The following is a 26,921-nucleotide window of genomic DNA, read 5'->3' on the forward strand; positions in this document are numbered from 1 at the left end:
AGGCAATGTGAATAACTGGAACGCGTGTGTAGGCGTACTACGGTAATTGCTGGCTTCTGGCGCAACTGGCGACTTCACCGACTTGCCACTGACGCTGGTAGCAGCCCAACAGCGGACCAGTGCCTCTTCTCCCTTTACCCCGGTGCTGACAGTAATTGCATCTCGTGCCTGTTTTCCCCGATTACGCTCGGTTGAAGCTCCGGAAGGAGGGCGACAAACGAGGGTTGGAGGGCCAAAACATGGAGGGTCGTGTGCGCAAAAACTTCCCTTCCGGTACCGGGAATCGAACCCGGGCCTCCTGGGTGAAAGCCAGGTATCCTAGCCACTAGACCACACCGGATTTGCTCGATAAACGTCAGATTTACTCCCTCTCCTCTCGCTTTTCGTGCTGAATCCGGACTTAGTGGTGTTCTCTGTTTGCGAGCATATTTGCGCTTGCAGACTGGCATGGCGCACAGCTCGAAACTGACAATTCATTGCAGTTTGCATCATATTTTACTCACAACAGGGGAGGAGAAAGGTCAAAGCTGTACCTTGCCATAGCTGGATGTAAACATTTTAACGCTGAGGCGTGGGCTCCTTGTGGATAACAAACGACAATTCAGTTCGTTCCCTAGCAACAGCAACGCCGTTAATTCAGCCATGATGTACAGCAAATTAAATGCCCCGGGTGAGGATCGAACTCACGACCTTAAGATTATGAGACTTACGCGCTACCCACTGCGCTACCGAGGCACGTTTGCAAGCAACGTCCCAGGAAACTTGGTAAGTCTCGCATATTAGAGATAGACAGTTTGCGCTTTCTCAAGAATCTGTTGTGTTGCTACACGTGCTTTCCCGAATTGCTAGATTAAACTGCTGCCGCGGCTTTTTCAACGGAAAGCAGCACTGCCTGAGGTTACAGTACATCGCCCTTGCGGCACCTGAACACAGCGGCCTGTAGGGCCAGGCTGACGCTAGAGTTCAGAAATAGCACGCGTCCGTCCAAGTACGGTCTCTTGCGTGCTGCGTGTTTGGTTCTTCTCACAGCGAATCCTGCTATACATTCCTGAGGCTGACGCAGCTCAAACGAGCAATCGGCGCGGCAGCATTATAGCGAGAACAGCAAAACGATGCATCGGCCGGGAATCGAACCCGGGCCGCCCGAGTGGTAGGCGAACAACCTACCACTTTTTTAGTTGTTGTTCTCATTTTTTTAGTTGCATTTGTTGGGGGCGGTCGGCCGTGCTTCCCGAGCATATTCCAGAGTAGCTGTCTGCAGGGAAAGTGGGATTGCCACCCAACGACGCCGGATACAGCCGAAAAAAGTGCTACACACGCGGAGTCCCCCACTACACTGCCTTAAAGCGACCGCTCATCACTATCGTGTGAGTAACCTTGCGGCCGCGGCGACGAGTCTTGCCCAAAGACGCAGCGTGCGTGGAGGCGCTGCCCGAACGCGTGTGGATGCACCCTCCTACCTCGTAAAGCGCCTACAGCTACTATCACCGTGGGCCGCTGCCGGCGGGCGGGAAGCCGACACAGCGCGGCGTTACGAGCAGCGGCTGTGCGGTGGTGGTGTAATGGTGAGCATAGTTGCCTTCCCAGCAGTTGATCCGGGTTCGATTCCCGGCCACCGCAACGGGCGCAAATTTTTACGTCTGAGTATGTGAGCCACGTGCTGTTACATTAACGTTTTCTTTCCGTCGTTGCTCCACTCCAGGCCATCCTGTAGTATGTCCCGACTTGTCCCGACTTTGCTCGGCTGACGCGAAAGCTGACGCTTGGAATTCGCCCTTATCAAGAGGACAGGCGATATAAACGGCTGTGAGAGGTGAGGTGTAGCGAAGTACAGGCAAACTGCGAAGTTTTGTGCTCCTTCTTCTTAAACAAAAAAATAAAAAAAAAAGAGACGCAGTCGGTAGGACTCGAACCTACGCTCCCAGAGGGAATCTGATTTCTAGTCAGACGCCTTAACCACTCGGCCACGACTGCTCGCAGCCAAAAGTCCCCTCGAATCGTGAAAAATCAAACCGTTCTGCGCAGAATGTTGACAGGAAACGAACTCCGTGCACTGATTACGGCAGGGCTACCAGCGCTACGAGACGAGCCATTACGGAAGCGTTAAAATCTTCGCCCGGACAGGGACTCGAACCCTGGACCCTTAGGTTAAAAGCCTAATGCTCTACCGACTGAGCTATCCGGGCTCACGCTTGCTGTGGATGGAGCAGCTGCAGGCAATGTGAATAACTGGAACGCGTGTGTAGGCGTACTACGGTAATTGCTGGCTTCTGGCGCAACTGGCGACTTCACCGACTTGCCACTGACGCTGGTAGCAGCCCAACAGCGGACCAGTGCCTCTTCTCCCTTTACCCCGGTGCTGACAGTAATTGCATCTCGTGCCTGTTTTCCCCGATTACGCTCGGTTGAAGCTCCGGAAGGAGGGCGACAAACGAGGGTTGGAGGGCCAAAACATGGAGGGTCGTGTGCGCAAAAACTTCCCTTCCGGTACCGGGAATCGAACCCGGGCCTCCTGGGTGAAAGCCAGGTATCCTAGCCACTAGACCACACCGGATTTGCTCGATAAACGTCAGATTTACTCCCTCTCCTCTCGCTTTTCGTGCTGAATCCGGACTTAGTGGTGTTCTCTGTTTGCGAGCATATTTGCGCTTGCAGACTGGCATGGCGCACAGCTCGAAACTGACAATTCATTGCAGTTTGCATCATATTTTACTCACAACAGGGGAGGAGAAAGGTCAAAGCTGTACCTTGCCATAGCTGGATGTAAACATTTTAACGCTGAGGCGTGGGCTCCTTGTGGATAACAAACGACAATTCAGTTCGTTCCCTAGCAACAGCAACGCCGTTAATTCAGCCATGATGTACAGCAAATTAAATGCCCCGGGTGAGGATCGAACTCACGACCTTAAGATTATGAGACTTACGCGCTACCCACTGCGCTACCGAGGCACGTTTGCAAGCAACGTCCCAGGAAACTTGGTAAGTCTCGCATATTAGAGATAGACAGTTTGCGCTTTCTCAAGAATCTGTTGTGTTGCTACACGTGCTTTCCCGAATTGCTAGATTAAACTGCTGCCGCGGCTTTTTCAACGGAAAGCAGCACTGCCTGAGGTTACAGTACATCGCCCTTGCGGCACCTGAACACAGCGGCCTGTAGGGCCAGGCTGACGCTAGAGTTCAGAAATAGCACGCGTCCGTCCAAGTACGGTCTCTTGCGTGCTGCGTGTTTGGTTCTTCTCACAGCGAATCCTGCTATACATTCCTGAGGCTGACGCAGCTCAAACGAGCAATCGGCGCGGCAGCATTATAGCGAGAACAGCAAAACGATGCATCGGCCGGGAATCGAACCCGGGCCGCCCGAGTGGTAGGCGAACAACCTACCACTTTTTTAGTTGTTGTTCTCATTTTTTTAGTTGCATTTGTTGGGGGCGGTCGGCCGTGCTTCCCGAGCATATTCCAGAGTAGCTGTCTGCAGGGAAAGTGGGATTGCCACCCAACGACGCCGGATACAGCCGAAAAAAGTGCTACACACGCGGAGTCCCCCACTACACTGCCTTAAAGCGACCGCTCATCACTATCGTGTGAGTAACCTTGCGGCCGCGGCGACGAGTCTTGCCCAAAGACGCAGCGTGCGTGGAGGCGCTGCCCGAACGCGTGTGGATGCACCCTCCTACCTCGTAAAGCGCCTACAGCTACTATCACCGTGGGCCGCTGCCGGCGGGCGGGAAGCCGACACAGCGCGGCGTTACGAGCAGCGGCTGTGCGGTGGTGGTGTAATGGTGAGCATAGTTGCCTTCCCAGCAGTTGATCCGGGTTCCATTCCCGGCCACCGCAACGGGCGCAAATTTTTACGTCTGAGTATGTGAGCCACGTGCTGTTACATTAACGTTTTCTTTCCGTCGTTGCTCCACTCCAGGCCATCCTGTAGTATGTCCCGACTTGTCCCGACTTTGCTCGGCTGACGCGAAAGCTGACGCTTGGAATTCGCCCTTATCAAGAGGACAGGCGATATAAACGGCTGTGAGAGGTGAGGTGTAGCGAAGTACAGGCAAACTGCGAAGTTTTGTGCTCCTTCTTCTTAAACAAAAAAATAAAAAAAAAAGAGACGCAGTCGGTAGGACTCGAACCTACGCTCCCAGAGGGAATCTGATTTCTAGTCAGACGCCTTAACCACTCGGCCACGACTGCTCGCAGCCAAAAGTCCCCTCGAATCGTGAAAAATCAAACCGTTCTGCGCAGAATGTTGACAGGAAACGAACTCCGTGCACTGATTACGGCAGGGCTACCAGCGCTACGAGACGAGCCATTACGGAAGCGTTAAAATCTTCGCCCGGACAGGGACTCGAACCCTGGACCCTTAGGTTAAAAGCCTAATGCTCTACCGACTGAGCTATCCGGGCTCACGCTTGCTGTGGATGGAGCAGCTGCAGGCAATGTGAATAACTGGAACGCGTGTGTAGGCGTACTACGGTAATTGCTGGCTTCTGGCGCAACTGGCGACTTCACCGACTTGCCACTGACGCTGGTAGCAGCCCAACAGCGGACCAGTGCCTCTTCTCCCTTTACCCCGGTGCTGACAGTAATTGCATCTCGTGCCTGTTTTCCCCGATTACGCTCGGTTGAAGCTCCGGAAGGAGGGCGACAAACGAGGGTTGGAGGGCCAAAACATGGAGGGTCGTGTGCGCAAAAACTTCCCTTCCGGTACCGGGAATCGAACCCGGGCCTCCTGGGTGAAAGCCAGGTATCCTAGCCACTAGACCACACCGGATTTGCTCGATAAACGTCAGATTTACTCCCTCTCCTCTCGCTTTTCGTGCTGAATCCGGACTTAGTGGTGTTCTCTGTTTGCGAGCATATTTGCGCTTGCAGACTGGCATGGCGCACAGCTCGAAACTGACAATTCATTGCAGTTTGCATCATATTTTACTCACAACAGGGGAGGAGAAAGGTCAAAGCTGTACCTTGCCATAGCTGGATGTAAACATTTTAACGCTGAGGCGTGGGCTCCTTGTGGATAACAAACGACAATTCAGTTCGTTCCCTAGCAACAGCAACGCCGTTAATTCAGCCATGATGTACAGCAAATTAAATGCCCCGGGTGAGGATCGAACTCACGACCTTAAGATTATGAGACTTACGCGCTACCCACTGCGCTACCGAGGCACGTTTGCAAGCAACGTCCCAGGAAACTTGGTAAGTCTCGCATATTAGAGATAGACAGTTTGCGCTTTCTCAAGAATCTGTTGTGTTGCTACACGTGCTTTCCCGAATTGCTAGATTAAACTGCTGCCGCGGCTTTTTCAACGGAAAGCAGCACTGCCTGAGGTTACAGTACATCGCCCTTGCGGCACCTGAACACAGCGGCCTGTAGGGCCAGGCTGACGCTAGAGTTCAGAAATAGCACGCGTCCGTCCAAGTACGGTCTCTTGCGTGCTGCGTGTTTGGTTCTTCTCACAGCGAATCCTGCTATACATTCCTGAGGCTGACGCAGCTCAAACGAGCAATCGGCGCGGCAGCATTATAGCGAGAACAGCAAAACGATGCATCGGCCGGGAATCGAACCCGGGCCGCCCGAGTGGTAGGCGAACAACCTACCACTTTTTTAGTTGTTGTTCTCATTTTTTTAGTTGCATTTGTTGGGGGCGGTCGGCCGTGCTTCCCGAGCATATTCCAGAGTAGCTGTCTGCAGGGAAAGTGGGATTGCCACCCAACGACGCCGGATACAGCCGAAAAAAGTGCTACACACGCGGAGTCCCCCACTACACTGCCTTAAAGCGACCGCTCATCACTATCGTGTGAGTAACCTTGCGGCCGCGGCGACGAGTCTTGCCCAAAGACGCAGCGTGCGTGGAGGCGCTGCCCGAACGCGTGTGGATGCACCCTCCTACCTCGTAAAGCGCCTACAGCTACTATCACCGTGGGCCGCTGCCGGCGGGCGGGAAGCCGACACAGCGCGGCGTTACGAGCAGCGGCTGTGCGGTGGTGGTGTAATGGTGAGCATAGTTGCCTTCCCAGCAGTTGATCCGGGTTCCATTCCCGGCCACCGCAACGGGCGCAAATTTTTACGTCTGAGTATGTGAGCCACGTGCTGTTACATTAACGTTTTCTTTCCGTCGTTGCTCCACTCCAGGCCATCCTGTAGTATGTCCCGACTTGTCCCGACTTTGCTCGGCTGACGCGAAAGCTGACGCTTGGAATTCGCCCTTATCAAGAGGACAGGCGATATAAACGGCTGTGAGAGGTGAGGTGTAGCGAAGTACAGGCAAACTGCGAAGTTTTGTGCTCCTTCTTCTTAAACAAAAAAATAAAAAAAAAAGAGACGCAGTCGGTAGGACTCGAACCTACGCTCCCAGAGGGAATCTGATTTCTAGTCAGACGCCTTAACCACTCGGCCACGACTGCTCGCAGCCAAAAGTCCCCTCGAATCGTGAAAAATCAAACCGTTCTGCGCAGAATGTTGACAGGAAACGAACTCCGTGCACTGATTACGGCAGGGCTACCAGCGCTACGAGACGAGCCATTACGGAAGCGTTAAAATCTTCGCCCGGACAGGGACTCGAACCCTGGACCCTTAGGTTAAAAGCCTAATGCTCTACCGACTGAGCTATCCGGGCTCACGCTTGCTGTGGATGGAGCAGCTGCAGGCAATGTGAATAACTGGAACGCGTGTGTAGGCGTACTACGGTAATTGCTGGCTTCTGGCGCAACTGGCGACTTCACCGACTTGCCACTGACGCTGGTAGCAGCCCAACAGCGGACCAGTGCCTCTTCTCCCTTTACCCCGGTGCTGACAGTAATTGCATCTCGTGCCTGTTTTCCCCGATTACGCTCGGTTGAAGCTCCGGAAGGAGGGCGACAAACGAGGGTTGGAGGGCCAAAACATGGAGGGTCGTGTGCGCAAAAACTTCCCTTCCGGTACCGGGAATCGAACCCGGGCCTCCTGGGTGAAAGCCAGGTATCCTAGCCACTAGACCACACCGGATTTGCTCGATAAACGTCAGATTTACTCCCTCTCCTCTCGCTTTTCGTGCTGAATCCGGACTTAGTGGTGTTCTCTGTTTGCGAGCATATTTGCGCTTGCAGACTGGCATGGCGCACAGCTCGAAACTGACAATTCATTGCAGTTTGCATCATATTTTACTCACAACAGGGGAGGAGAAAGGTCAAAGCTGTACCTTGCCATAGCTGGATGTAAACATTTTAACGCTGAGGCGTGGGCTCCTTGTGGATAACAAACGACAATTCAGTTCGTTCCCTAGCAACAGCAACGCCGTTAATTCAGCCATGATGTACAGCAAATTAAATGCCCCGGGTGAGGATCGAACTCACGACCTTAAGATTATGAGACTTACGCGCTACCCACTGCGCTACCGAGGCACGTTTGCAAGCAACGTCCCAGGAAACTTGGTAAGTCTCGCATATTAGAGATAGACAGTTTGCGCTTTCTCAAGAATCTGTTGTGTTGCTACACGTGCTTTCCCGAATTGCTAGATTAAACTGCTGCCGCGGCTTTTTCAACGGAAAGCAGCACTGCCTGAGGTTACAGTACATCGCCCTTGCGGCACCTGAACACAGCGGCCTGTAGGGCCAGGCTGACGCTAGAGTTCAGAAATAGCACGCGTCCGTCCAAGTACGGTCTCTTGCGTGCTGCGTGTTTGGTTCTTCTCACAGCGAATCCTGCTATACATTCCTGAGGCTGACGCAGCTCAAACGAGCAATCGGCGCGGCAGCATTATAGCGAGAACAGCAAAACGATGCATCGGCCGGGAATCGAACCCGGGCCGCCCGAGTGGTAGGCGAACAACCTACCACTTTTTTAGTTGTTGTTCTCATTTTTTTAGTTGCATTTGTTGGGGGCGGTCGGCCGTGCTTCCCGAGCATATTCCAGAGTAGCTGTCTGCAGGGAAAGTGGGATTGCCACCCAACGACGCCGGATACAGCCGAAAAAAGTGCTACACACGCGGAGTCCCCCACTACACTGCCTTAAAGCGACCGCTCATCACTATCGTGTGAGTAACCTTGCGGCCGCGGCGACGAGTCTTGCCCAAAGACGCAGCGTGCGTGGAGGCGCTGCCCGAACGCGTGTGGATGCACCCTCCTACCTCGTAAAGCGCCTACAGCTACTATCACCGTGGGCCGCTGCCGGCGGGCGGGAAGCCGACACAGCGCGGCGTTACGAGCAGCGGCTGTGCGGTGGTGGTGTAATGGTGAGCATAGTTGCCTTCCCAGCAGTTGATCCGGGTTCGATTCCCGGCCACCGCAACGGGCGCAAATTTTTACGTCTGAGTATGTGAGCCACGTGCTGTTACATTAACGTTTTCTTTCCGTCGTTGCTCCACTCCAGGCCATCCTGTAGTATGTCCCGACTTGTCCCGACTTTGCTCGGCTGACGCGAAAGCTGACGCTTGGAATTCGCCCTTATCAAGAGGACAGGCGATATAAACGGCTGTGAGAGGTGAGGTGTAGCGAAGTACAGGCAAACTGCGAAGTTTTGTGCTCCTTCTTCTTAAACAAAAAAATAAAAAAAAAAGAGACGCAGTCGGTAGGACTCGAACCTACGCTCCCAGAGGGAATCTGATTTCTAGTCAGACGCCTTAACCACTCGGCCACGACTGCTCGCAGCCAAAAGTCCCCTCGAATCGTGAAAAATCAAACCGTTCTGCGCAGAATGTTGACAGGAAACGAACTCCGTGCACTGATTACGGCAGGGCTACCAGCGCTACGAGACGAGCCATTACGGAAGCGTTAAAATCTTCGCCCGGACAGGGACTCGAACCCTGGACCCTTAGGTTAAAAGCCTAATGCTCTACCGACTGAGCTATCCGGGCTCACGCTTGCTGTGGATGGAGCAGCTGCAGGCAATGTGAATAACTGGAACGCGTGTGTAGGCGTACTACGGTAATTGCTGGCTTCTGGCGCAACTGGCGACTTCACCGACTTGCCACTGACGCTGGTAGCAGCCCAACAGCGGACCAGTGCCTCTTCTCCCTTTACCCCGGTGCTGACAGTAATTGCATCTCGTGCCTGTTTTCCCCGATTACGCTCGGTTGAAGCTCCGGAAGGAGGGCGACAAACGAGGGTTGGAGGGCCAAAACATGGAGGGTCGTGTGCGCAAAAACTTCCCTTCCGGTACCGGGAATCGAACCCGGGCCTCCTGGGTGAAAGCCAGGTATCCTAGCCACTAGACCACACCGGATTTGCTCGATAAACGTCAGATTTACTCCCTCTCCTCTCGCTTTTCGTGCTGAATCCGGACTTAGTGGTGTTCTCTGTTTGCGAGCATATTTGCGCTTGCAGACTGGCATGGCGCACAGCTCGAAACTGACAATTCATTGCAGTTTGCATCATATTTTACTCACAACAGGGGAGGAGAAAGGTCAAAGCTGTACCTTGCCATAGCTGGATGTAAACATTTTAACGCTGAGGCGTGGGCTCCTTGTGGATAACAAACGACAATTCAGTTCGTTCCCTAGCAACAGCAACGCCGTTAATTCAGCCATGATGTACAGCAAATTAAATGCCCCGGGTGAGGATCGAACTCACGACCTTAAGATTATGAGACTTACGCGCTACCCACTGCGCTACCGAGGCACGTTTGCAAGCAACGTCCCAGGAAACTTGGTAAGTCTCGCATATTAGAGATAGACAGTTTGCGCTTTCTCAAGAATCTGTTGTGTTGCTACACGTGCTTTCCCGAATTGCTAGATTAAACTGCTGCCGCGGCTTTTTCAACGGAAAGCAGCACTGCCTGAGGTTACAGTACATCGCCCTTGCGGCACCTGAACACAGCGGCCTGTAGGGCCAGGCTGACGCTAGAGTTCAGAAATAGCACGCGTCCGTCCAAGTACGGTCTCTTGCGTGCTGCGTGTTTGGTTCTTCTCACAGCGAATCCTGCTATACATTCCTGAGGCTGACGCAGCTCAAACGAGCAATCGGCGCGGCAGCATTATAGCGAGAACAGCAAAACGATGCATCGGCCGGGAATCGAACCCGGGCCGCCCGAGTGGTAGGCGAACAACCTACCACTTTTTTAGTTGTTGTTCTCATTTTTTTAGTTGCATTTGTTGGGGGCGGTCGGCCGTGCTTCCCGAGCATATTCCAGAGTAGCTGTCTGCAGGGAAAGTGGGATTGCCACCCAACGACGCCGGATACAGCCGAAAAAAGTGCTACACACGCGGAGTCCCCCACTACACTGCCTTAAAGCGACCGCTCATCACTATCGTGTGAGTAACCTTGCGGCCGCGGCGACGAGTCTTGCCCAAAGACGCAGCGTGCGTGGAGGCGCTGCCCGAACGCGTGTGGATGCACCCTCCTACCTCGTAAAGCGCCTACAGCTACTATCACCGTGGGCCGCTGCCGGCGGGCGGGAAGCCGACACAGCGCGGCGTTACGAGCAGCGGCTGTGCGGTGGTGGTGTAATGGTGAGCATAGTTGCCTTCCCAGCAGTTGATCCGGGTTCGATTCCCGGCCACCGCAACGGGCGCAAATTTTTACGTCTGAGTATGTGAGCCACGTGCTGTTACATTAACGTTTTCTTTCCGTCGTTGCTCCACTCCAGGCCATCCTGTAGTATGTCCCGACTTGTCCCGACTTTGCTCGGCTGACGCGAAAGCTGACGCTTGGAATTCGCCCTTATCAAGAGGACAGGCGATATAAACGGCTGTGAGAGGTGAGGTGTAGCGAAGTACAGGCAAACTGCGAAGTTTTGTGCTCCTTCTTCTTAAACAAAAAAATAAAAAAAAAAGAGACGCAGTCGGTAGGACTCGAACCTACGCTCCCAGAGGGAATCTGATTTCTAGTCAGACGCCTTAACCACTCGGCCACGACTGCTCGCAGCCAAAAGTCCCCTCGAATCGTGAAAAATCAAACCGTTCTGCGCAGAATGTTGACAGGAAACGAACTCCGTGCACTGATTACGGCAGGGCTACCAGCGCTACGAGACGAGCCATTACGGAAGCGTTAAAATCTTCGCCCGGACAGGGACTCGAACCCTGGACCCTTAGGTTAAAAGCCTAATGCTCTACCGACTGAGCTATCCGGGCTCACGCTTGCTGTGGATGGAGCAGCTGCAGGCAATGTGAATAACTGGAACGCGTGTGTAGGCGTACTACGGTAATTGCTGGCTTCTGGCGCAACTGGCGACTTCACCGACTTGCCACTGACGCTGGTAGCAGCCCAACAGCGGACCAGTGCCTCTTCTCCCTTTACCCCGGTGCTGACAGTAATTGCATCTCGTGCCTGTTTTCCCCGATTACGCTCGGTTGAAGCTCCGGAAGGAGGGCGACAAACGAGGGTTGGAGGGCCAAAACATGGAGGGTCGTGTGCGCAAAAACTTCCCTTCCGGTACCGGGAATCGAACCCGGGCCTCCTGGGTGAAAGCCAGGTATCCTAGCCACTAGACCACACCGGATTTGCTCGATAAACGTCAGATTTACTCCCTCTCCTCTCGCTTTTCGTGCTGAATCCGGACTTAGTGGTGTTCTCTGTTTGCGAGCATATTTGCGCTTGCAGACTGGCATGGCGCACAGCTCGAAACTGACAATTCATTGCAGTTTGCATCATATTTTACTCACAACAGGGGAGGAGAAAGGTCAAAGCTGTACCTTGCCATAGCTGGATGTAAACATTTTAACGCTGAGGCGTGGGCTCCTTGTGGATAACAAACGACAATTCAGTTCGTTCCCTAGCAACAGCAACGCCGTTAATTCAGCCATGATGTACAGCAAATTAAATGCCCCGGGTGAGGATCGAACTCACGACCTTAAGATTATGAGACTTACGCGCTACCCACTGCGCTACCGAGGCACGTTTGCAAGCAACGTCCCAGGAAACTTGGTAAGTCTCGCATATTAGAGATAGACAGTTTGCGCTTTCTCAAGAATCTGTTGTGTTGCTACACGTGCTTTCCCGAATTGCTAGATTAAACTGCTGCCGCGGCTTTTTCAACGGAAAGCAGCACTGCCTGAGGTTACAGTACATCGCCCTTGCGGCACCTGAACACAGCGGCCTGTAGGGCCAGGCTGACGCTAGAGTTCAGAAATAGCACGCGTCCGTCCAAGTACGGTCTCTTGCGTGCTGCGTGTTTGGTTCTTCTCACAGCGAATCCTGCTATACATTCCTGAGGCTGACGCAGCTCAAACGAGCAATCGGCGCGGCAGCATTATAGCGAGAACAGCAAAACGATGCATCGGCCGGGAATCGAACCCGGGCCGCCCGAGTGGTAGGCGAACAACCTACCACTTTTTTAGTTGTTGTTCTCATTTTTTTAGTTGCATTTGTTGGGGGCGGTCGGCCGTGCTTCCCGAGCATATTCCAGAGTAGCTGTCTGCAGGGAAAGTGGGATTGCCACCCAACGACGCCGGATACAGCCGAAAAAAGTGCTACACACGCGGAGTCCCCCACTACACTGCCTTAAAGCGACCGCTCATCACTATCGTGTGAGTAACCTTGCGGCCGCGGCGACGAGTCTTGCCCAAAGACGCAGCGTGCGTGGAGGCGCTGCCCGAACGCGTGTGGATGCACCCTCCTACCTCGTAAAGCGCCTACAGCTACTATCACCGTGGGCCGCTGCCGGCGGGCGGGAAGCCGACACAGCGCGGCGTTACGAGCAGCGGCTGTGCGGTGGTGGTGTAATGGTGAGCATAGTTGCCTTCCCAGCAGTTGATCCGGGTTCGATTCCCGGCCACCGCAACGGGCGCAAATTTTTACGTCTGAGTATGTGAGCCACGTGCTGTTACATTAACGTTTTCTTTCCGTCGTTGCTCCACTCCAGGCCATCCTGTAGTATGTCCCGACTTGTCCCGACTTTGCTCGGCTGACGCGAAAGCTGACGCTTGGAATTCGCCCTTATCAAGAGGACAGGCGATATAAACGGCTGTGAGAGGTGAGGTGTAGCGAAGTACAGGCAAACTGCGAAGTTTTGTGCTCCTTCTTCTTAAACAAAAAAATAAAAAAAAAAGAGACGCAGTCGGTAGGACTCGAACCTACGCTCCCAGAGGGAATCTGATTTCTAGTCAGACGCCTTAACCACTCGGCCACGACTGCTCGCAGCCAAAAGTCCCCTCGAATCGTGAAAAATCAAACCGTTCTGCGCAGAATGTTGACAGGAAACGAACTCCGTGCACTGATTACGGCAGGGCTACCAGCGCTACGAGACGAGCCATTACGGAAGCGTTAAAATCTTCGCCCGGACAGGGACTCGAACCCTGGACCCTTAGGTTAAAAGCCTAATGCTCTACCGACTGAGCTATCCGGGCTCACGCTTGCTGTGGATGGAGCAGCTGCAGGCAATGTGAATAACTGGAACGCGTGTGTAGGCGTACTACGGTAATTGCTGGCTTCTGGCGCAACTGGCGACTTCACCGACTTGCCACTGACGCTGGTAGCAGCCCAACAGCGGACCAGTGCCTCTTCTCCCTTTACCCCGGTGCTGACAGTAATTGCATCTCGTGCCTGTTTTCCCCGATTACGCTCGGTTGAAGCTCCGGAAGGAGGGCGACAAACGAGGGTTGGAGGGCCAAAACATGGAGGGTCGTGTGCGCAAAAACTTCCCTTCCGGTACCGGGAATCGAACCCGGGCCTCCTGGGTGAAAGCCAGGTATCCTAGCCACTAGACCACACCGGATTTGCTCGATAAACGTCAGATTTACTCCCTCTCCTCTCGCTTTTCGTGCTGAATCCGGACTTAGTGGTGTTCTCTGTTTGCGAGCATATTTGCGCTTGCAGACTGGCATGGCGCACAGCTCGAAACTGACAATTCATTGCAGTTTGCATCATATTTTACTCACAACAGGGGAGGAGAAAGGTCAAAGCTGTACCTTGCCATAGCTGGATGTAAACATTTTAACGCTGAGGCGTGGGCTCCTTGTGGATAACAAACGACAATTCAGTTCGTTCCCTAGCAACAGCAACGCCGTTAATTCAGCCATGATGTACAGCAAATTAAATGCCCCGGGTGAGGATCGAACTCACGACCTTAAGATTATGAGACTTACGCGCTACCCACTGCGCTACCGAGGCACGTTTGCAAGCAACGTCCCAGGAAACTTGGTAAGTCTCGCATATTAGAGATAGACAGTTTGCGCTTTCTCAAGAATCTGTTGTGTTGCTACACGTGCTTTCCCGAATTGCTAGATTAAACTGCTGCCGCGGCTTTTTCAACGGAAAGCAGCACTGCCTGAGGTTACAGTACATCGCCCTTGCGGCACCTGAACACAGCGGCCTGTAGGGCCAGGCTGACGCTAGAGTTCAGAAATAGCACGCGTCCGTCCAAGTACGGTCTCTTGCGTGCTGCGTGTTTGGTTCTTCTCACAGCGAATCCTGCTATACATTCCTGAGGCTGACGCAGCTCAAACGAGCAATCGGCGCGGCAGCATTATAGCGAGAACAGCAAAACGATGCATCGGCCGGGAATCGAACCCGGGCCGCCCGAGTGGTAGGCGAACAACCTACCACTTTTTTAGTTGTTGTTCTCATTTTTTTAGTTGCATTTGTTGGGGGCGGTCGGCCGTGCTTCCCGAGCATATTCCAGAGTAGCTGTCTGCAGGGAAAGTGGGATTGCCACCCAACGACGCCGGATACAGCCGAAAAAAGTGCTACACACGCGGAGTCCCCCACTACACTGCCTTAAAGCGACCGCTCATCACTATCGTGTGAGTAACCTTGCGGCCGCGGCGACGAGTCTTGCCCAAAGACGCAGCGTGCGTGGAGGCGCTGCCCGAACGCGTGTGGATGCACCCTCCTACCTCGTAAAGCGCCTACAGCTACTATCACCGTGGGCCGCTGCCGGCGGGCGGGAAGCCGACACAGCGCGGCGTTACGAGCAGCGGCTGTGCGGTGGTGGTGTAATGGTGAGCATAGTTGCCTTCCCAGCAGTTGATCCGGGTTCGATTCCCGGCCACCGCAACGGGCGCAAATTTTTACGTCTGAGTATGTGAGCCACGTGCTGTTACATTAACGTTTTCTTTCCGTCGTTGCTCCACTCCAGGCCATCCTGTAGTATGTCCCGACTTGTCCCGACTTTGCTCGGCTGACGCGAAAGCTGACGCTTGGAATTCGCCCTTATCAAGAGGACAGGCGATATAAACGGCTGTGAGAGGTGAGGTGTAGCGAAGTACAGGCAAACTGCGAAGTTTTGTGCTCCTTCTTCTTAAACAAAAAAATAAAAAAAAAAGAGACGCAGTCGGTAGGACTCGAACCTACGCTCCCAGAGGGAATCTGATTTCTAGTCAGACGCCTTAACCACTCGGCCACGACTGCTCGCAGCCAAAAGTCCCCTCGAATCGTGAAAAATCAAACCGTTCTGCGCAGAATGTTGACAGGAAACGAACTCCGTGCACTGATTACGGCAGGGCTACCAGCGCTACGAGACGAGCCATTACGGAAGCGTTAAAATCTTCGCCCGGACAGGGACTCGAACCCTGGACCCTTAGGTTAAAAGCCTAATGCTCTACCGACTGAGCTATCCGGGCTCACGCTTGCTGTGGATGGAGCAGCTGCAGGCAATGTGAATAACTGGAACGCGTGTGTAGGCGTACTACGGTAATTGCTGGCTTCTGGCGCAACTGGCGACTTCACCGACTTGCCACTGACGCTGGTAGCAGCCCAACAGCGGACCAGTGCCTCTTCTCCCTTTACCCCGGTGCTGACAGTAATTGCATCTCGTGCCTGTTTTCCCCGATTACGCTCGGTTGAAGCTCCGGAAGGAGGGCGACAAACGAGGGTTGGAGGGCCAAAACATGGAGGGTCGTGTGCGCAAAAACTTCCCTTCCGGTACCGGGAATCGAACCCGGGCCTCCTGGGTGAAAGCCAGGTATCCTAGCCACTAGACCACACCGGATTTGCTCGATAAACGTCAGATTTACTCCCTCTCCTCTCGCTTTTCGTGCTGAATCCGGACTTAGTGGTGTTCTCTGTTTGCGAGCATATTTGCGCTTGCAGACTGGCATGGCGCACAGCTCGAAACTGACAATTCATTGCAGTTTGCATCATATTTTACTCACAACAGGGGAGGAGAAAGGTCAAAGCTGTACCTTGCCATAGCTGGATGTAAACATTTTAACGCTGAGGCGTGGGCTCCTTGTGGATAACAAACGACAATTCAGTTCGTTCCCTAGCAACAGCAACGCCGTTAATTCAGCCATGATGTACAGCAAATTAAATGCCCCGGGTGAGGATCGAACTCACGACCTTAAGATTATGAGACTTACGCGCTACCCACTGCGCTACCGAGGCACGTTTGCAAGCAACGTCCCAGGAAACTTGGTAAGTCTCGCATATTAGAGATAGACAGTTTGCGCTTTCTCAAGAATCTGTTGTGTTGCTACACGTGCTTTCCCGAATTGCTAGATTAAACTGCTGCCGCGGCTTTTTCAACGGAAAGCAGCACTGCCTGAGGTTACAGTACATCGCCCTTGCGGCACCTGAACACAGCGGCCTGTAGGGCCAGGCTGACGCTAGAGTTCAGAAATAGCACGCGTCCGTCCAAGTACGGTCTCTTGCGTGCTGCGTGTTTGGTTCTTCTCACAGCGAATCCTGCTATACATTCCTGAGGCTGACGCAGCTCAAACGAGCAATCGGCGCGGCAGCATTATAGCGAGAACAGCAAAACGATGCATCGGCCGGGAATCGAACCCGGGCCGCCCGAGTGGTAGGCGAACAACCTACCACTTTTTTAGTTGTTGTTCTCATTTTTTTAGTTGCATTTGTTGGGGGCGGTCGGCCGTGCTTCCCGAGCATATTCCAGAGTAGCTGTCTGCAGGGAAAGTGGGATTGCCACCCAACGACGCCGGATACAGCCGAAAAAAGTGCTACACACGCGGAGTCCCCCACTACACTGCCTTAAAGCGACCGCTCATCACTATCGTGTGAGTAACCTTGCGGCCGCGGCGACGAGTCTTGCCCAAAGACGCAGCGTGCGTGGAGGCGCTGCCCGAACGCGTGTGGATGCACCCTCCTACCTCGTAAAGCGCCTACAGCTACTATCACCGTGGGCCGCTGCCGGCGGGCGGGAAGCCGACACAGCGCGGCGTTACGAGCAGCGGCTGTGCGGTGGTGGTGTAATGGTGAGCATAGTTGCCTTCCCAGCAGTTGATCCGGGTTCGATTCCCGGCCACCGCAACGGGCGCAAATTTTTACGTCTGAGTATGTGAGCCACGTGCTGTTACATTAACGTTTTCTTTCCGTCGTTGCTCCACTCCAGGCCATCCTGTAGTATGTCCCGACTTGTCCCGACTTTGCTCGGCTGACGCGAAAGCTGACGCTTGGAATTCGCCCTTATCAAGAGGACAGGCGATATAAACGGCTGTGAGAGGTGAGGTGTAGCGAAGTACAGGCAAACTGCGAAGTTTTGTGCTCCTTCTTCTTAAACAAAAAAATAAAAAAAAAAGAGACGCAGTCGGTAGGACTCGAACCTACGCTCCCAGAGGGAATCTGATTTCTAGTCAGACGCCTTAACCACTCGGCCACGACTGCTCGCAGCCAAAAGTCCCCTCGAATCGTGAAAAATCAAACCGTTCTGCGCAGAATGTTGACAGGAAACGAACTCCGTGCACTGATTACGGCAGGGCTACCAGCGCTACGAGACGAGCCATTACGGAAGCGTTAAAATCTTCGCCCGGACAGGGACTCGAACCCTGGACCCTTAGGTTAAAAGCCTAATGCTCTACCGACTGAGCTATCCGGGCTCACGCTTGCTGTGGATGGAGCAGCTGCAGGCAATGTGAATAACTGGAACGCGTGTGTAGGCGTACTACGGTAATTGCTGGCTTCTGGCGCAACTGGCGACTTCACCGACTTGCCACTGACGCTGGTAGCAGCCCAACAGCGGACCAGTGCCTCTTCTCCCTTTACCCCGGTGCTGACAGTAATTGCATCTCGTGCCTGTTTTCCCCGATTACGCTCGGTTGAAGCTCCGGAAGGAGGGCGACAAACGAGGGTTGGAGGGCCAAAACATGGAGGGTCGTGTGCGCAAAAACTTCCCTTCCGGTACCGGGAATCGAACCCGGGCCTCCTGGGTGAAAGCCAGGTATCCTAGCCACTAGACCACACCGGATTTGCTCGATAAACGTCAGATTTACTCCCTCTCCTCTCGCTTTTCGTGCTGAATCCGGACTTAGTGGTGTTCTCTGTTTGCGAGCATATTTGCGCTTGCAGACTGGCATGGCGCACAGCTCGAAACTGACAATTCATTGCAGTTTGCATCATATTTTACTCACAACAGGGGAGGAGAAAGGTCAAAGCTGTACCTTGCCATAGCTGGATGTAAACATTTTAACGCTGAGGCGTGGGCTCCTTGTGGATAACAAACGACAATTCAGTTCGTTCCCTAGCAACAGCAACGCCGTTAATTCAGCCATGATGTACAGCAAATTAAATGCCCCGGGTGAGGATCGAACTCACGACCTTAAGATTATGAGACTTACGCGCTACCCACTGCGCTACCGAGGCACGTTTGCAAGCAACGTCCCAGGAAACTTGGTAAGTCTCGCATATTAGAGATAGACAGTTTGCGCTTTCTCAAGAATCTGTTGTGTTGCTACACGTGCTTTCCCGAATTGCTAGATTAAACTGCTGCCGCGGCTTTTTCAACGGAAAGCAGCACTGCCTGAGGTTACAGTACATCGCCCTTGCGGCACCTGAACACAGCGGCCTGTAGGGCCAGGCTGACGCTAGAGTTCAGAAATAGCACGCGTCCGTCCAAGTACGGTCTCTTGCGTGCTGCGTGTTTGGTTCTTCTCACAGCGAATCCTGCTATACATTCCTGAGGCTGACGCAGCTCAAACGAGCAATCGGCGCGGCAGCATTATAGCGAGAACAGCAAAACGATGCATCGGCCGGGAATCGAACCCGGGCCGCCCGAGTGGTAGGCGAACAACCTACCACTTTTTTAGTTGTTGTTCTCATTTTTTTAGTTGCATTTGTTGGGGGCGGTCGGCCGTGCTTCCCGAGCATATTCCAGAGTAGCTGTCTGCAGGGAAAGTGGGATTGCCACCCAACGACGCCGGATACAGCCGAAAAAAGTGCTACACACGCGGAGTCCCCCACTACACTGCCTTAAAGCGACCGCTCATCACTATCGTGTGAGTAACCTTGCGGCCGCGGCGACGAGTCTTGCCCAAAGACGCAGCGTGCGTGGAGGCGCTGCCCGAACGCGTGTGGATGCACCCTCCTACCTCGTAAAGCGCCTACAGCTACTATCACCGTGGGCCGCTGCCGGCGGGCGGGAAGCCGACACAGCGCGGCGTTACGAGCAGCGGCTGTGCGGTGGTGGTGTAATGGTGAGCATAGTTGCCTTCCCAGCAGTTGATCCGGGTTCGATTCCCGGCCACCGCAACGGGCGTAAATTTTTACGTCTGAGTATGTGAGCCACGTGCTGTTACATTAACGTTTTCTTTCCGTCGTTGCTCCACTCCAGGCCATCCTGTAGTATGTCCCGACTTGTCCCGACTTTGCTCGGCTGACGCGAAAGCTGACGCTTGGAATTCGCCCTTATCAAGAGGACAGGCGATATAAACGGCTGTGAGAGGTGAGGTGTAGCGAAGTACAGGCAAACTGCGAAGTTTTGTGCTCCTTCTTCTTAAACAAAAAAATAAAAAAAAAAGAGACGCAGTCGGTAGGACTCGAACCTACGCTCCCAGAGGGAATCTGATTTCTAGTCAGACGCCTTAACCACTCGGCCACGACTGCTCGCAGCCAAAAGTCCCCTCGAATCGTGAAAAATCAAACCGTTCTGCGCAGAATGTTGACAGGAAACGAACTCCGTGCACTGATTACGGCAGGGCTACCAGCGCTACGAGACGAGCCATTACGGAAGCGTTAAAATCTTCGCCCGGACAGGGACTCGAACCCTGGACCCTTAGGTTAAAAGCCTAATGCTCTACCGACTGAGCTATCCGGGCTCACGCTTGCTGTGGATGGAGCAGCTGCAGGCAATGTGAATAACTGGAACGCGTGTGTAGGCGTACTACGGTAATTGCTGGCTTCTGGCGCAACTGGCGACTTCACCGACTTGCCACTGACGCTGGTAGCAGCCCAACAGCGGACCAGTGCCTCTTCTCCCTTTACCCCGGTGCTGACAGTAATTGCATCTCGTGCCTGTTTTCCCCGATTACGCTCGGTTGAAGCTCCGGAAGGAGGGCGACAAACGAGGGTTGGAGGGCCAAAACATGGAGGGTCGTGTGCGCAAAAACTTCCCTTCCGGTACCGGGAATCGAACCCGGGCCTCCTGGGTGAAAGCCAGGTATCCTAGCCACTAGACCACACCGGATTTGCTCGATAAACGTCAGATTTACTCCCTCTCCTCTCGCTTTTCGTGCTGAATCCGGACTTAGTGGTGTTCTCTGTTTGCGAGCATATTTGCGCTTGCAGACTGGCATGGCGCACAGCTCGAAACTGACAATTCATTGCAGTTTGCATCATATTTTACTCACAACAGGGGAGGAGAAAGGTCAAAGCTGTACCTTGCCATAGCTGGATGTAAACATTTTAACGCTGAGGCGTGGGCTCCTTGTGGATAACAAACGACAATTCAGTTCGTTCCCTAGCAACAGCAACGCCGTTAATTCAGCCATGATGTACAGCAAATTAAATGCCCCGGGTGAGGATCGAACTCACGACCTTAAGATTATGAGACTTACGCGCTACCCACTGCGCTACCGAGGCACGTTTGCAAGCAACGTCCCAGGAAACTTGGTAAGTCTCGCATATTAGAGATAGACAGTTTGCGCTTTCTCAAGAATCTGTTGTGTTGCTACACGTGCTTTCCCGAATTGCTAGATTAAACTGCTGCCGCGGCTTTTTCAACGGAAAGCAGCACTGCCTGAGGTTACAGTACATCGCCCTTGCGGCACCTGAACACAGCGGCCTGTAGGGCCAGGCTGACGCTAGAGTTCAGAAATAGCACGCGTCCGTCCAAGTACGGTCTCTTGCGTGCTGCGTGTTTGGTTCTTCTCACAGCGAATCCTGCTATACATTCCTGAGGCTGACGCAGCTCAAACGAGCAATCGGCGCGGCAGCATTATAGCGAGAACAGCAAAACGATGCATCGGCCGGGAATCGAACCCGGGCCGCCCGAGTGGTAGGCGAACAACCTACCACTTTTTTAGTTGTTGTTCTCATTTTTTTAGTTGCATTTGTTGGGGGCGGTCGGCCGTGCTTCCCGAGCATATTCCAGAGTAGCTGTCTGCAGGGAAAGTGGGATTGCCACCCAACGACGCCGGATACAGCCGAAAAAAGTGCTACACACGCGGAGTCCCCCACTACACTGCCTTAAAGCGACCGCTCATCACTATCGTGTGAGTAACCTTGCGGCCGCGGCGACGAGTCTTGCCCAAAGACGCAGCGTGCGTGGAGGCGCTGCCCGAACGCGTGTGGATGCACCCTCCTACCTCGTAAAGCGCCTACAGCTACTATCACCGTGGGCCGCTGCCGGCGGGCGGGAAGCCGACACAGCGCGGCGTTACGAGCAGCGGCTGTGCGGTGGTGGTGTAATGGTGAGCATAGTTGCCTTCCCAGCAGTTGATCCGGGTTCGATTCCCGGCCACCGCAACGGGCGCAAATTTTTACGTCTGAGTATGTGAGCCACGTGCTGTTACATTAACGTTTTCTTTCCGTCGTTGCTCCACTCCAGGCCATCCTGTAGTATGTCCCGACTTGTCCCGACTTTGCTCGGCTGACGCGAAAGCTGACGCTTGGAATTCGCCCTTATCAAGAGGACAGGCGATATAAACGGCTGTGAGAGGTGAGGTGTAGCGAAGTACAGGCAAACTGCGAAGTTTTGTGCTCCTTCTTCTTAAACAAAAAAATAAAAAAAAAAGAGACGCAGTCGGTAGGACTCGAACCTACGCTCCCAGAGGGAATCTGATTTCTAGTCAGACGCCTTAACCACTCGGCCACGACTGCTCGCAGCCAAAAGTCCCCTCGAATCGTGAAAAATCAAACCGTTCTGCGCAGAATGTTGACAGGAAACGAACTCCGTGCACTGATTACGGCAGGGCTACCAGCGCTACGAGACGAGCCATTACGGAAGCGTTAAAATCTTCGCCCGGACAGGGACTCGAACCCTGGACCCTTAGGTTAAAAGCCTAATGCTCTACCGACTGAGCTATCCGGGCTCACGCTTGCTGTGGATGGAGCAGCTGCAGGCAATGTGAATAACTGGAACGCGTGTGTAGGCGTACTACGGTAATTGCTGGCTTCTGGCGCAACTGGCGACTTCACCGACTTGCCACTGACGCTGGTAGCAGCCCAACAGCGGACCAGTGCCTCTTCTCCCTTTACCCCGGTGCTGACAGTAATTGCATCTCGTGCCTGTTTTCCCCGATTACGCTCGGTTGAAGCTCCGGAAGGAGGGCGACAAACGAGGGTTGGAGGGCCAAAACATGGAGGGTCGTGTGCGCAAAAACTTCCCTTCCGGTACCGGGAATCGAACCCGGGCCTCCTGGGTGAAAGCCAGGTATCCTAGCCACTAGACCACACCGGATTTGCTCGATAAACGTCAGATTTACTCCCTCTCCTCTCGCTTTTCGTGCTGAATCCGGACTTAGTGGTGTTCTCTGTTTGCGAGCATATTTGCGCTTGCAGACTGGCATGGCGCACAGCTCGAAACTGACAATTCATTGCAGTTTGCATCATATTTTACTCACAACAGGGGAGGAGAAAGGTCAAAGCTGTACCTTGCCATAGCTGGATGTAAACATTTTAACGCTGAGGCGTGGGCTCCTTGTGGATAACAAACGACAATTCAGTTCGTTCCCTAGCAACAGCAACGCCGTTAATTCAGCCATGATGTACAGCAAATTAAATGCCCCGGGTGAGGATCGAACTCACGACCTTAAGATTATGAGACTTACGCGCTACCCACTGCGCTACCGAGGCACGTTTGCAAGCAACGTCCCAGGAAACTTGGTAAGTCTCGCATATTAGAGATAGACAGTTTGCGCTTTCTCAAGAATCTGTTGTGTTGCTACACGTGCTTTCCCGAATTGCTAGATTAAACTGCTGCCGCGGCTTTTTCAACGGAAAGCAGCACTGCCTGAGGTTACAGTACATCGCCCTTGCGGCACCTGAACACAGCGGCCTGTAGGGCCAGGCTGACGCTAGAGTTCAGAAATAGCACGCGTCCGTCCAAGTACGGTCTCTTGCGTGCTGCGTGTTTGGTTCTTCTCACAGCGAATCCTGCTATACATTCCTGAGGCTGACGCAGCTCAAACGAGCAATCGGCGCGGCAGCATTATAGCGAGAACAGCAAAACGATGCATCGGCCGGGAATCGAACCCGGGCCGCCCGAGTGGTAGGCGAACAACCTACCACTTTTTTAGTTGTTGTTCTCATTTTTTTAGTTGCATTTGTTGGGGGCGGTCGGCCGTGCTTCCCGAGCATATTCCAGAGTAGCTGTCTGCAGGGAAAGTGGGATTGCCACCCAACGACGCCGGATACAGCCGAAAAAAGTGCTACACACGCGGAGTCCCCCACTACACTGCCTTAAAGCGACCGCTCATCACTATCGTGTGAGTAACCTTGCGGCCGCGGCGACGAGTCTTGCCCAAAGACGCAGCGTGCGTGGAGGCGCTGCCCGAACGCGTGTGGATGCACCCTCCTACCTCGTAAAGCGCCTACAGCTACTATCACCGTGGGCCGCTGCCGGCGGGCGGGAAGCCGACACAGCGCGGCGTTACGAGCAGCGGCTGTGCGGTGGTGGTGTAATGGTGAGCATAGTTGCCTTCCCAGCAGTTGATCCGGGTTCGATTCCCGGCCACCGCAACGGGCGCAAATTTTTACGTCTGAGTATGTGAGCCACGTGCTGTTACATTAACGTTTTCTTTCCGTCGTTGCTCCACTCCAGGCCATCCTGTAGTATGTCCCGACTTGTCCCGACTTTGCTCGGCTGACGCGAAAGCTGACGCTTGGAATTCGCCCTTATCAAGAGGACAGGCGATATAAACGGCTGTGAGAGGTGAGGTGTAGCGAAGTACAGGCAAACTGCGAAGTTTTGTGCTCCTTCTTCTTAAACAAAAAAATAAAAAAAAAAGAGACGCAGTCGGTAGGACTCGAACCTACGCTCCCAGAGGGAATCTGATTTCTAGTCAGACGCCTTAACCACTCGGCCACGACTGCTCGCAGCCAAAAGTCCCCTCGAATCGTGAAAAATCAAACCGTTCTGCGCAGAATGTTGACAGGAAACGAACTCCGTGCACTGATTACGGCAGGGCTACCAGCGCTACGAGACGAGCCATTACGGAAGCGTTAAAATCTTCGCCCGGACAGGGACTCGAACCCTGGACCCTTAGGTTAAAAGCCTAATGCTCTACCGACTGAGCTATCCGGGCTCACGCTTGCTGTGGATGGAGCAGCTGCAGGCAATGTGAATAACTGGAACGCGTGTGTAGGCGTACTACGGTAATTGCTGGCTTCTGGCGCAACTGGCGACTTCACCGACTTGCCACTGACGCTGGTAGCAGCCCAACAGCGGACCAGTGCCTCTTCTCCCTTTACCCCGGTGCTGACAGTAATTGCATCTCGTGCCTGTTTTCCCCGATTACGCTCGGTTGAAGCTCCGGAAGGAGGGCGACAAACGAGGGTTGGAGGGCCAAAACATGGAGGGTCGTGTGCGCAAAAACTTCCCTTCCGGTACCGGGAATCGAACCCGGGCCTCCTGGGTGAAAGCCAGGTATCCTAGCCACTAGACCACACCGGATTTGCTCGATAAACGTCAGATTTACTCCCTCTCCTCTCGCTTTTCGTGCTGAATCCGGACTTAGTGGTGTTCTCTGTTTGCGAGCATATTTGCGCTTGCAGACTGGCATGGCGCACAGCTCGAAACTGACAATTCATTGCAGTTTGCATCATATTTTACTCACAACAGGGGAGGAGAAAGGTCAAAGCTGTACCTTGCCATAGCTGGATGTAAACATTTTAACGCTGAGGCGTGGGCTCCTTGTGGATAACAAACGACAATTCAGTTCGTTCCCTAGCAACAGCAACGCCGTTAATTCAGCCATGATGTACAGCAAATTAAATGCCCCGGGTGAGGATCGAACTCACGACCTTAAGATTATGAGACTTACGCGCTACCCACTGCGCTACCGAGGCACGTTTGCAAGCAACGTCCCAGGAAACTTGGTAAGTCTCGCATATTAGAGATAGACAGTTTGCGCTTTCTCAAGAATCTGTTGTGTTGCTACACGTGCTTTCCCGAATTGCTAGATTAAACTGCTGCCGCGGCTTTTTCAACGGAAAGCAGCACTGCCTGAGGTTACAGTACATCGCCCTTGCGGCACCTGAACACAGCGGCCTGTAGGGCCAGGCTGACGCTAGAGTTCAGAAATAGCACGCGTCCGTCCAAGTACGGTCTCTTGCGTGCTGCGTGTTTGGTTCTTCTCACAGCGAATCCTGCTATACATTCCTGAGGCTGACGCAGCTCAAACGAGCAATCGGCGCGGCAGCATTATAGCGAGAACAGCAAAACGATGCATCGGCCGGGAATCGAACCCGGGCCGCCCGAGTGGTAGGCGAACAACCTACCACTTTTTTAGTTGTTGTTCTCATTTTTTTAGTTGCATTTGTTGGGGGCGGTCGGCCGTGCTTCCCGAGCATATTCCAGAGTAGCTGTCTGCAGGGAAAGTGGGATTGCCACCCAACGACGCCGGATACAGCCGAAAAAAGTGCTACACACGCGGAGTCCCCCACTACACTGCCTTAAAGCGACCGCTCATCACTATCGTGTGAGTAACCTTGCGGCCGCGGCGACGAGTCTTGCCCAAAGACGCAGCGTGCGTGGAGGCGCTGCCCGAACGCGTGTGGATGCACCCTCCTACCTCGTAAAGCGCCTACAGCTACTATCACCGTGGGCCGCTGCCGGCGGGCGGGAAGCCGACACAGCGCGGCGTTACGAGCAGCGGCTGTGCGGTGGTGGTGTAATGGTGAGCATAGTTGCCTTCCCAGCAGTTGATCCGGGTTCGATTCCCGGCCACCGCAACGGGCGCAAATTTTTACGTCTGAGTATGTGAGCCACGTGCTGTTACATTAACGTTTTCTTTCCGTCGTTGCTCCACTCCAGGCCATCCTGTAGTATGTCCCGACTTGTCCCGACTTTGCTCGGCTGACGCGAAAGCTGACGCTTGGAATTCGCCCTTATCAAGAGGACAGGCGATATAAACGGCTGTGAGAGGTGAGGTGTAGCGAAGTACAGGCAAACTGCGAAGTTTTGTGCTCCTTCTTCTTAAACAAAAAAATAAAAAAAAAAGAGACGCAGTCGGTAGGACTCGAACCTACGCTCCCAGAGGGAATCTGATTTCTAGTCAGACGCCTTAACCACTCGGCCACGACTGCTCGCAGCCAAAAGTCCCCTCGAATCGTGAAAAATCAAACCGTTCTGCGCAGAATGTTGACAGGAAACGAACTCCGTGCACTGATTACGGCAGGGCTACCAGCGCTACGAGACGAGCCATTACGGAAGCGTTAAAATCTTCGCCCGGACAGGGACTCGAACCCTGGACCCTTAGGTTAAAAGCCTAATGCTCTACCGACTGAGCTATCCGGGCTCACGCTTGCTGTGGATGGAGCAGCTGCAGGCAATGTGAATAACTGGAACGCGTGTGTAGGCGTACTACGGTAATTGCTGGCTTCTGGCGCAACTGGCGACTTCACCGACTTGCCACTGACGCTGGTAGCAGCCCAACAGCGGACCAGTGCCTCTTCTCCCTTTACCCCGGTGCTGACAGTAATTGCATCTCGTGCCTGTTTTCCCCGATTACGCTCGGTTGAAGCTCCGGAAGGAGGGCGACAAACGAGGGTTGGAGGGCCAAAACATGGAGGGTCGTGTGCGCAAAAACTTCCCTTCCGGTACCGGGAATCGAACCCGGGCCTCCTGGGTGAAAGCCAGGTATCCTAGCCACTAGACCACACCGGATTTGCTCGATAAA

At 53.6% G+C, this 26,921-nt stretch overlaps 61 non-coding genes across 61 annotated transcripts; 12 read left to right on the top strand and 49 right to left on the bottom strand.

Moving 5' to 3' along the window:
- Window positions 1-268: 268 nt before the first annotated feature.
- On the bottom strand, window positions 269-340 carry Trnae-uuc (transfer RNA glutamic acid (anticodon UUC)). The gene has a single exon. It is a non-coding gene; the product is annotated as a tRNA-Glu (tRNA).
- A 322-nt stretch (window positions 341-662) lies between these two features.
- Trnam-cau (transfer RNA methionine (anticodon CAU)) lies at window positions 663-735 on the bottom strand. Its single transcript has one exon. It is a non-coding gene; the product is annotated as a tRNA-Met (tRNA).
- An 813-nt stretch (window positions 736-1,548) lies between these two features.
- Trnag-ucc (transfer RNA glycine (anticodon UCC)) lies at window positions 1,549-1,620 on the top strand. The gene has a single exon. It is a non-coding gene; the product is annotated as a tRNA-Gly (tRNA).
- A 272-nt stretch (window positions 1,621-1,892) lies between these two features.
- On the bottom strand, window positions 1,893-1,974 carry Trnas-aga (transfer RNA serine (anticodon AGA)). The gene has a single exon. It is a non-coding gene; the product is annotated as a tRNA-Ser (tRNA).
- Window positions 1,975-2,113: 139 nt separating this feature from the next.
- Trnak-uuu (transfer RNA lysine (anticodon UUU)) lies at window positions 2,114-2,186 on the bottom strand. The gene has a single exon. It is a non-coding gene; the product is annotated as a tRNA-Lys (tRNA).
- A 296-nt stretch (window positions 2,187-2,482) lies between these two features.
- Window positions 2,483-2,554, bottom strand: Trnae-uuc (transfer RNA glutamic acid (anticodon UUC)). The gene has a single exon. It is a non-coding gene; the product is annotated as a tRNA-Glu (tRNA).
- Window positions 2,555-2,876: 322 nt separating this feature from the next.
- Window positions 2,877-2,949, bottom strand: Trnam-cau (transfer RNA methionine (anticodon CAU)). Its single transcript has one exon. It is a non-coding gene; the product is annotated as a tRNA-Met (tRNA).
- An 813-nt stretch (window positions 2,950-3,762) lies between these two features.
- On the top strand, window positions 3,763-3,834 carry Trnag-ucc (transfer RNA glycine (anticodon UCC)). Its single transcript has one exon. It is a non-coding gene; the product is annotated as a tRNA-Gly (tRNA).
- Window positions 3,835-4,106: 272 nt separating this feature from the next.
- Window positions 4,107-4,188, bottom strand: Trnas-aga (transfer RNA serine (anticodon AGA)). Its single transcript has one exon. It is a non-coding gene; the product is annotated as a tRNA-Ser (tRNA).
- A 139-nt stretch (window positions 4,189-4,327) lies between these two features.
- Window positions 4,328-4,400, bottom strand: Trnak-uuu (transfer RNA lysine (anticodon UUU)). The gene has a single exon. It is a non-coding gene; the product is annotated as a tRNA-Lys (tRNA).
- Window positions 4,401-4,696: 296 nt separating this feature from the next.
- On the bottom strand, window positions 4,697-4,768 carry Trnae-uuc (transfer RNA glutamic acid (anticodon UUC)). The gene has a single exon. It is a non-coding gene; the product is annotated as a tRNA-Glu (tRNA).
- A 322-nt stretch (window positions 4,769-5,090) lies between these two features.
- Trnam-cau (transfer RNA methionine (anticodon CAU)) lies at window positions 5,091-5,163 on the bottom strand. The gene has a single exon. It is a non-coding gene; the product is annotated as a tRNA-Met (tRNA).
- An 813-nt stretch (window positions 5,164-5,976) lies between these two features.
- Trnag-ucc (transfer RNA glycine (anticodon UCC)) lies at window positions 5,977-6,048 on the top strand. The gene has a single exon. It is a non-coding gene; the product is annotated as a tRNA-Gly (tRNA).
- A 272-nt stretch (window positions 6,049-6,320) lies between these two features.
- Trnas-aga (transfer RNA serine (anticodon AGA)) lies at window positions 6,321-6,402 on the bottom strand. Its single transcript has one exon. It is a non-coding gene; the product is annotated as a tRNA-Ser (tRNA).
- Window positions 6,403-6,541: 139 nt separating this feature from the next.
- Trnak-uuu (transfer RNA lysine (anticodon UUU)) lies at window positions 6,542-6,614 on the bottom strand. Its single transcript has one exon. It is a non-coding gene; the product is annotated as a tRNA-Lys (tRNA).
- Window positions 6,615-6,910: 296 nt separating this feature from the next.
- Trnae-uuc (transfer RNA glutamic acid (anticodon UUC)) lies at window positions 6,911-6,982 on the bottom strand. The gene has a single exon. It is a non-coding gene; the product is annotated as a tRNA-Glu (tRNA).
- A 322-nt stretch (window positions 6,983-7,304) lies between these two features.
- On the bottom strand, window positions 7,305-7,377 carry Trnam-cau (transfer RNA methionine (anticodon CAU)). The gene has a single exon. It is a non-coding gene; the product is annotated as a tRNA-Met (tRNA).
- An 813-nt stretch (window positions 7,378-8,190) lies between these two features.
- Trnag-ucc (transfer RNA glycine (anticodon UCC)) lies at window positions 8,191-8,262 on the top strand. The gene has a single exon. It is a non-coding gene; the product is annotated as a tRNA-Gly (tRNA).
- A 272-nt stretch (window positions 8,263-8,534) lies between these two features.
- On the bottom strand, window positions 8,535-8,616 carry Trnas-aga (transfer RNA serine (anticodon AGA)). Its single transcript has one exon. It is a non-coding gene; the product is annotated as a tRNA-Ser (tRNA).
- Window positions 8,617-8,755: 139 nt separating this feature from the next.
- Window positions 8,756-8,828, bottom strand: Trnak-uuu (transfer RNA lysine (anticodon UUU)). The gene has a single exon. It is a non-coding gene; the product is annotated as a tRNA-Lys (tRNA).
- A 296-nt stretch (window positions 8,829-9,124) lies between these two features.
- Window positions 9,125-9,196, bottom strand: Trnae-uuc (transfer RNA glutamic acid (anticodon UUC)). Its single transcript has one exon. It is a non-coding gene; the product is annotated as a tRNA-Glu (tRNA).
- A 322-nt stretch (window positions 9,197-9,518) lies between these two features.
- On the bottom strand, window positions 9,519-9,591 carry Trnam-cau (transfer RNA methionine (anticodon CAU)). Its single transcript has one exon. It is a non-coding gene; the product is annotated as a tRNA-Met (tRNA).
- An 813-nt stretch (window positions 9,592-10,404) lies between these two features.
- Window positions 10,405-10,476, top strand: Trnag-ucc (transfer RNA glycine (anticodon UCC)). The gene has a single exon. It is a non-coding gene; the product is annotated as a tRNA-Gly (tRNA).
- Window positions 10,477-10,748: 272 nt separating this feature from the next.
- Trnas-aga (transfer RNA serine (anticodon AGA)) lies at window positions 10,749-10,830 on the bottom strand. Its single transcript has one exon. It is a non-coding gene; the product is annotated as a tRNA-Ser (tRNA).
- Window positions 10,831-10,969: 139 nt separating this feature from the next.
- On the bottom strand, window positions 10,970-11,042 carry Trnak-uuu (transfer RNA lysine (anticodon UUU)). Its single transcript has one exon. It is a non-coding gene; the product is annotated as a tRNA-Lys (tRNA).
- A 296-nt stretch (window positions 11,043-11,338) lies between these two features.
- Trnae-uuc (transfer RNA glutamic acid (anticodon UUC)) lies at window positions 11,339-11,410 on the bottom strand. Its single transcript has one exon. It is a non-coding gene; the product is annotated as a tRNA-Glu (tRNA).
- A 322-nt stretch (window positions 11,411-11,732) lies between these two features.
- On the bottom strand, window positions 11,733-11,805 carry Trnam-cau (transfer RNA methionine (anticodon CAU)). Its single transcript has one exon. It is a non-coding gene; the product is annotated as a tRNA-Met (tRNA).
- Window positions 11,806-12,618: 813 nt separating this feature from the next.
- On the top strand, window positions 12,619-12,690 carry Trnag-ucc (transfer RNA glycine (anticodon UCC)). The gene has a single exon. It is a non-coding gene; the product is annotated as a tRNA-Gly (tRNA).
- Window positions 12,691-12,962: 272 nt separating this feature from the next.
- Window positions 12,963-13,044, bottom strand: Trnas-aga (transfer RNA serine (anticodon AGA)). The gene has a single exon. It is a non-coding gene; the product is annotated as a tRNA-Ser (tRNA).
- Window positions 13,045-13,183: 139 nt separating this feature from the next.
- Window positions 13,184-13,256, bottom strand: Trnak-uuu (transfer RNA lysine (anticodon UUU)). The gene has a single exon. It is a non-coding gene; the product is annotated as a tRNA-Lys (tRNA).
- A 296-nt stretch (window positions 13,257-13,552) lies between these two features.
- Trnae-uuc (transfer RNA glutamic acid (anticodon UUC)) lies at window positions 13,553-13,624 on the bottom strand. Its single transcript has one exon. It is a non-coding gene; the product is annotated as a tRNA-Glu (tRNA).
- Window positions 13,625-13,946: 322 nt separating this feature from the next.
- Window positions 13,947-14,019, bottom strand: Trnam-cau (transfer RNA methionine (anticodon CAU)). The gene has a single exon. It is a non-coding gene; the product is annotated as a tRNA-Met (tRNA).
- An 813-nt stretch (window positions 14,020-14,832) lies between these two features.
- Window positions 14,833-14,904, top strand: Trnag-ucc (transfer RNA glycine (anticodon UCC)). The gene has a single exon. It is a non-coding gene; the product is annotated as a tRNA-Gly (tRNA).
- A 272-nt stretch (window positions 14,905-15,176) lies between these two features.
- Window positions 15,177-15,258, bottom strand: Trnas-aga (transfer RNA serine (anticodon AGA)). The gene has a single exon. It is a non-coding gene; the product is annotated as a tRNA-Ser (tRNA).
- Window positions 15,259-15,397: 139 nt separating this feature from the next.
- Trnak-uuu (transfer RNA lysine (anticodon UUU)) lies at window positions 15,398-15,470 on the bottom strand. Its single transcript has one exon. It is a non-coding gene; the product is annotated as a tRNA-Lys (tRNA).
- A 296-nt stretch (window positions 15,471-15,766) lies between these two features.
- Window positions 15,767-15,838, bottom strand: Trnae-uuc (transfer RNA glutamic acid (anticodon UUC)). The gene has a single exon. It is a non-coding gene; the product is annotated as a tRNA-Glu (tRNA).
- Window positions 15,839-16,160: 322 nt separating this feature from the next.
- Trnam-cau (transfer RNA methionine (anticodon CAU)) lies at window positions 16,161-16,233 on the bottom strand. Its single transcript has one exon. It is a non-coding gene; the product is annotated as a tRNA-Met (tRNA).
- Window positions 16,234-17,046: 813 nt separating this feature from the next.
- Trnag-ucc (transfer RNA glycine (anticodon UCC)) lies at window positions 17,047-17,118 on the top strand. Its single transcript has one exon. It is a non-coding gene; the product is annotated as a tRNA-Gly (tRNA).
- A 272-nt stretch (window positions 17,119-17,390) lies between these two features.
- On the bottom strand, window positions 17,391-17,472 carry Trnas-aga (transfer RNA serine (anticodon AGA)). The gene has a single exon. It is a non-coding gene; the product is annotated as a tRNA-Ser (tRNA).
- Window positions 17,473-17,611: 139 nt separating this feature from the next.
- Window positions 17,612-17,684, bottom strand: Trnak-uuu (transfer RNA lysine (anticodon UUU)). The gene has a single exon. It is a non-coding gene; the product is annotated as a tRNA-Lys (tRNA).
- A 296-nt stretch (window positions 17,685-17,980) lies between these two features.
- Window positions 17,981-18,052, bottom strand: Trnae-uuc (transfer RNA glutamic acid (anticodon UUC)). The gene has a single exon. It is a non-coding gene; the product is annotated as a tRNA-Glu (tRNA).
- A 322-nt stretch (window positions 18,053-18,374) lies between these two features.
- Trnam-cau (transfer RNA methionine (anticodon CAU)) lies at window positions 18,375-18,447 on the bottom strand. The gene has a single exon. It is a non-coding gene; the product is annotated as a tRNA-Met (tRNA).
- Window positions 18,448-19,260: 813 nt separating this feature from the next.
- Trnag-ucc (transfer RNA glycine (anticodon UCC)) lies at window positions 19,261-19,332 on the top strand. Its single transcript has one exon. It is a non-coding gene; the product is annotated as a tRNA-Gly (tRNA).
- A 272-nt stretch (window positions 19,333-19,604) lies between these two features.
- On the bottom strand, window positions 19,605-19,686 carry Trnas-aga (transfer RNA serine (anticodon AGA)). The gene has a single exon. It is a non-coding gene; the product is annotated as a tRNA-Ser (tRNA).
- Window positions 19,687-19,825: 139 nt separating this feature from the next.
- Trnak-uuu (transfer RNA lysine (anticodon UUU)) lies at window positions 19,826-19,898 on the bottom strand. Its single transcript has one exon. It is a non-coding gene; the product is annotated as a tRNA-Lys (tRNA).
- A 296-nt stretch (window positions 19,899-20,194) lies between these two features.
- On the bottom strand, window positions 20,195-20,266 carry Trnae-uuc (transfer RNA glutamic acid (anticodon UUC)). Its single transcript has one exon. It is a non-coding gene; the product is annotated as a tRNA-Glu (tRNA).
- Window positions 20,267-20,588: 322 nt separating this feature from the next.
- Window positions 20,589-20,661, bottom strand: Trnam-cau (transfer RNA methionine (anticodon CAU)). The gene has a single exon. It is a non-coding gene; the product is annotated as a tRNA-Met (tRNA).
- An 813-nt stretch (window positions 20,662-21,474) lies between these two features.
- Window positions 21,475-21,546, top strand: Trnag-ucc (transfer RNA glycine (anticodon UCC)). The gene has a single exon. It is a non-coding gene; the product is annotated as a tRNA-Gly (tRNA).
- Window positions 21,547-21,818: 272 nt separating this feature from the next.
- Window positions 21,819-21,900, bottom strand: Trnas-aga (transfer RNA serine (anticodon AGA)). Its single transcript has one exon. It is a non-coding gene; the product is annotated as a tRNA-Ser (tRNA).
- A 139-nt stretch (window positions 21,901-22,039) lies between these two features.
- Window positions 22,040-22,112, bottom strand: Trnak-uuu (transfer RNA lysine (anticodon UUU)). The gene has a single exon. It is a non-coding gene; the product is annotated as a tRNA-Lys (tRNA).
- Window positions 22,113-22,408: 296 nt separating this feature from the next.
- On the bottom strand, window positions 22,409-22,480 carry Trnae-uuc (transfer RNA glutamic acid (anticodon UUC)). Its single transcript has one exon. It is a non-coding gene; the product is annotated as a tRNA-Glu (tRNA).
- Window positions 22,481-22,802: 322 nt separating this feature from the next.
- Trnam-cau (transfer RNA methionine (anticodon CAU)) lies at window positions 22,803-22,875 on the bottom strand. The gene has a single exon. It is a non-coding gene; the product is annotated as a tRNA-Met (tRNA).
- Window positions 22,876-23,688: 813 nt separating this feature from the next.
- On the top strand, window positions 23,689-23,760 carry Trnag-ucc (transfer RNA glycine (anticodon UCC)). Its single transcript has one exon. It is a non-coding gene; the product is annotated as a tRNA-Gly (tRNA).
- Window positions 23,761-24,032: 272 nt separating this feature from the next.
- On the bottom strand, window positions 24,033-24,114 carry Trnas-aga (transfer RNA serine (anticodon AGA)). Its single transcript has one exon. It is a non-coding gene; the product is annotated as a tRNA-Ser (tRNA).
- Window positions 24,115-24,253: 139 nt separating this feature from the next.
- On the bottom strand, window positions 24,254-24,326 carry Trnak-uuu (transfer RNA lysine (anticodon UUU)). The gene has a single exon. It is a non-coding gene; the product is annotated as a tRNA-Lys (tRNA).
- Window positions 24,327-24,622: 296 nt separating this feature from the next.
- Trnae-uuc (transfer RNA glutamic acid (anticodon UUC)) lies at window positions 24,623-24,694 on the bottom strand. Its single transcript has one exon. It is a non-coding gene; the product is annotated as a tRNA-Glu (tRNA).
- A 322-nt stretch (window positions 24,695-25,016) lies between these two features.
- Window positions 25,017-25,089, bottom strand: Trnam-cau (transfer RNA methionine (anticodon CAU)). Its single transcript has one exon. It is a non-coding gene; the product is annotated as a tRNA-Met (tRNA).
- An 813-nt stretch (window positions 25,090-25,902) lies between these two features.
- Trnag-ucc (transfer RNA glycine (anticodon UCC)) lies at window positions 25,903-25,974 on the top strand. The gene has a single exon. It is a non-coding gene; the product is annotated as a tRNA-Gly (tRNA).
- A 272-nt stretch (window positions 25,975-26,246) lies between these two features.
- On the bottom strand, window positions 26,247-26,328 carry Trnas-aga (transfer RNA serine (anticodon AGA)). The gene has a single exon. It is a non-coding gene; the product is annotated as a tRNA-Ser (tRNA).
- Window positions 26,329-26,467: 139 nt separating this feature from the next.
- On the bottom strand, window positions 26,468-26,540 carry Trnak-uuu (transfer RNA lysine (anticodon UUU)). The gene has a single exon. It is a non-coding gene; the product is annotated as a tRNA-Lys (tRNA).
- A 296-nt stretch (window positions 26,541-26,836) lies between these two features.
- Trnae-uuc (transfer RNA glutamic acid (anticodon UUC)) lies at window positions 26,837-26,908 on the bottom strand. Its single transcript has one exon. It is a non-coding gene; the product is annotated as a tRNA-Glu (tRNA).
- Between the last annotated feature and the right edge of the window lie 13 nt (window positions 26,909-26,921).

Source organism: Schistocerca serialis, unplaced genomic scaffold (genome assembly GCF_023864345.2).
Source record: "Schistocerca serialis cubense isolate TAMUIC-IGC-003099 unplaced genomic scaffold, iqSchSeri2.2 HiC_scaffold_942, whole genome shotgun sequence".
In the NCBI taxonomy this organism is placed as follows: domain Eukaryota; kingdom Metazoa; phylum Arthropoda; class Insecta; order Orthoptera; family Acrididae; genus Schistocerca; species Schistocerca serialis.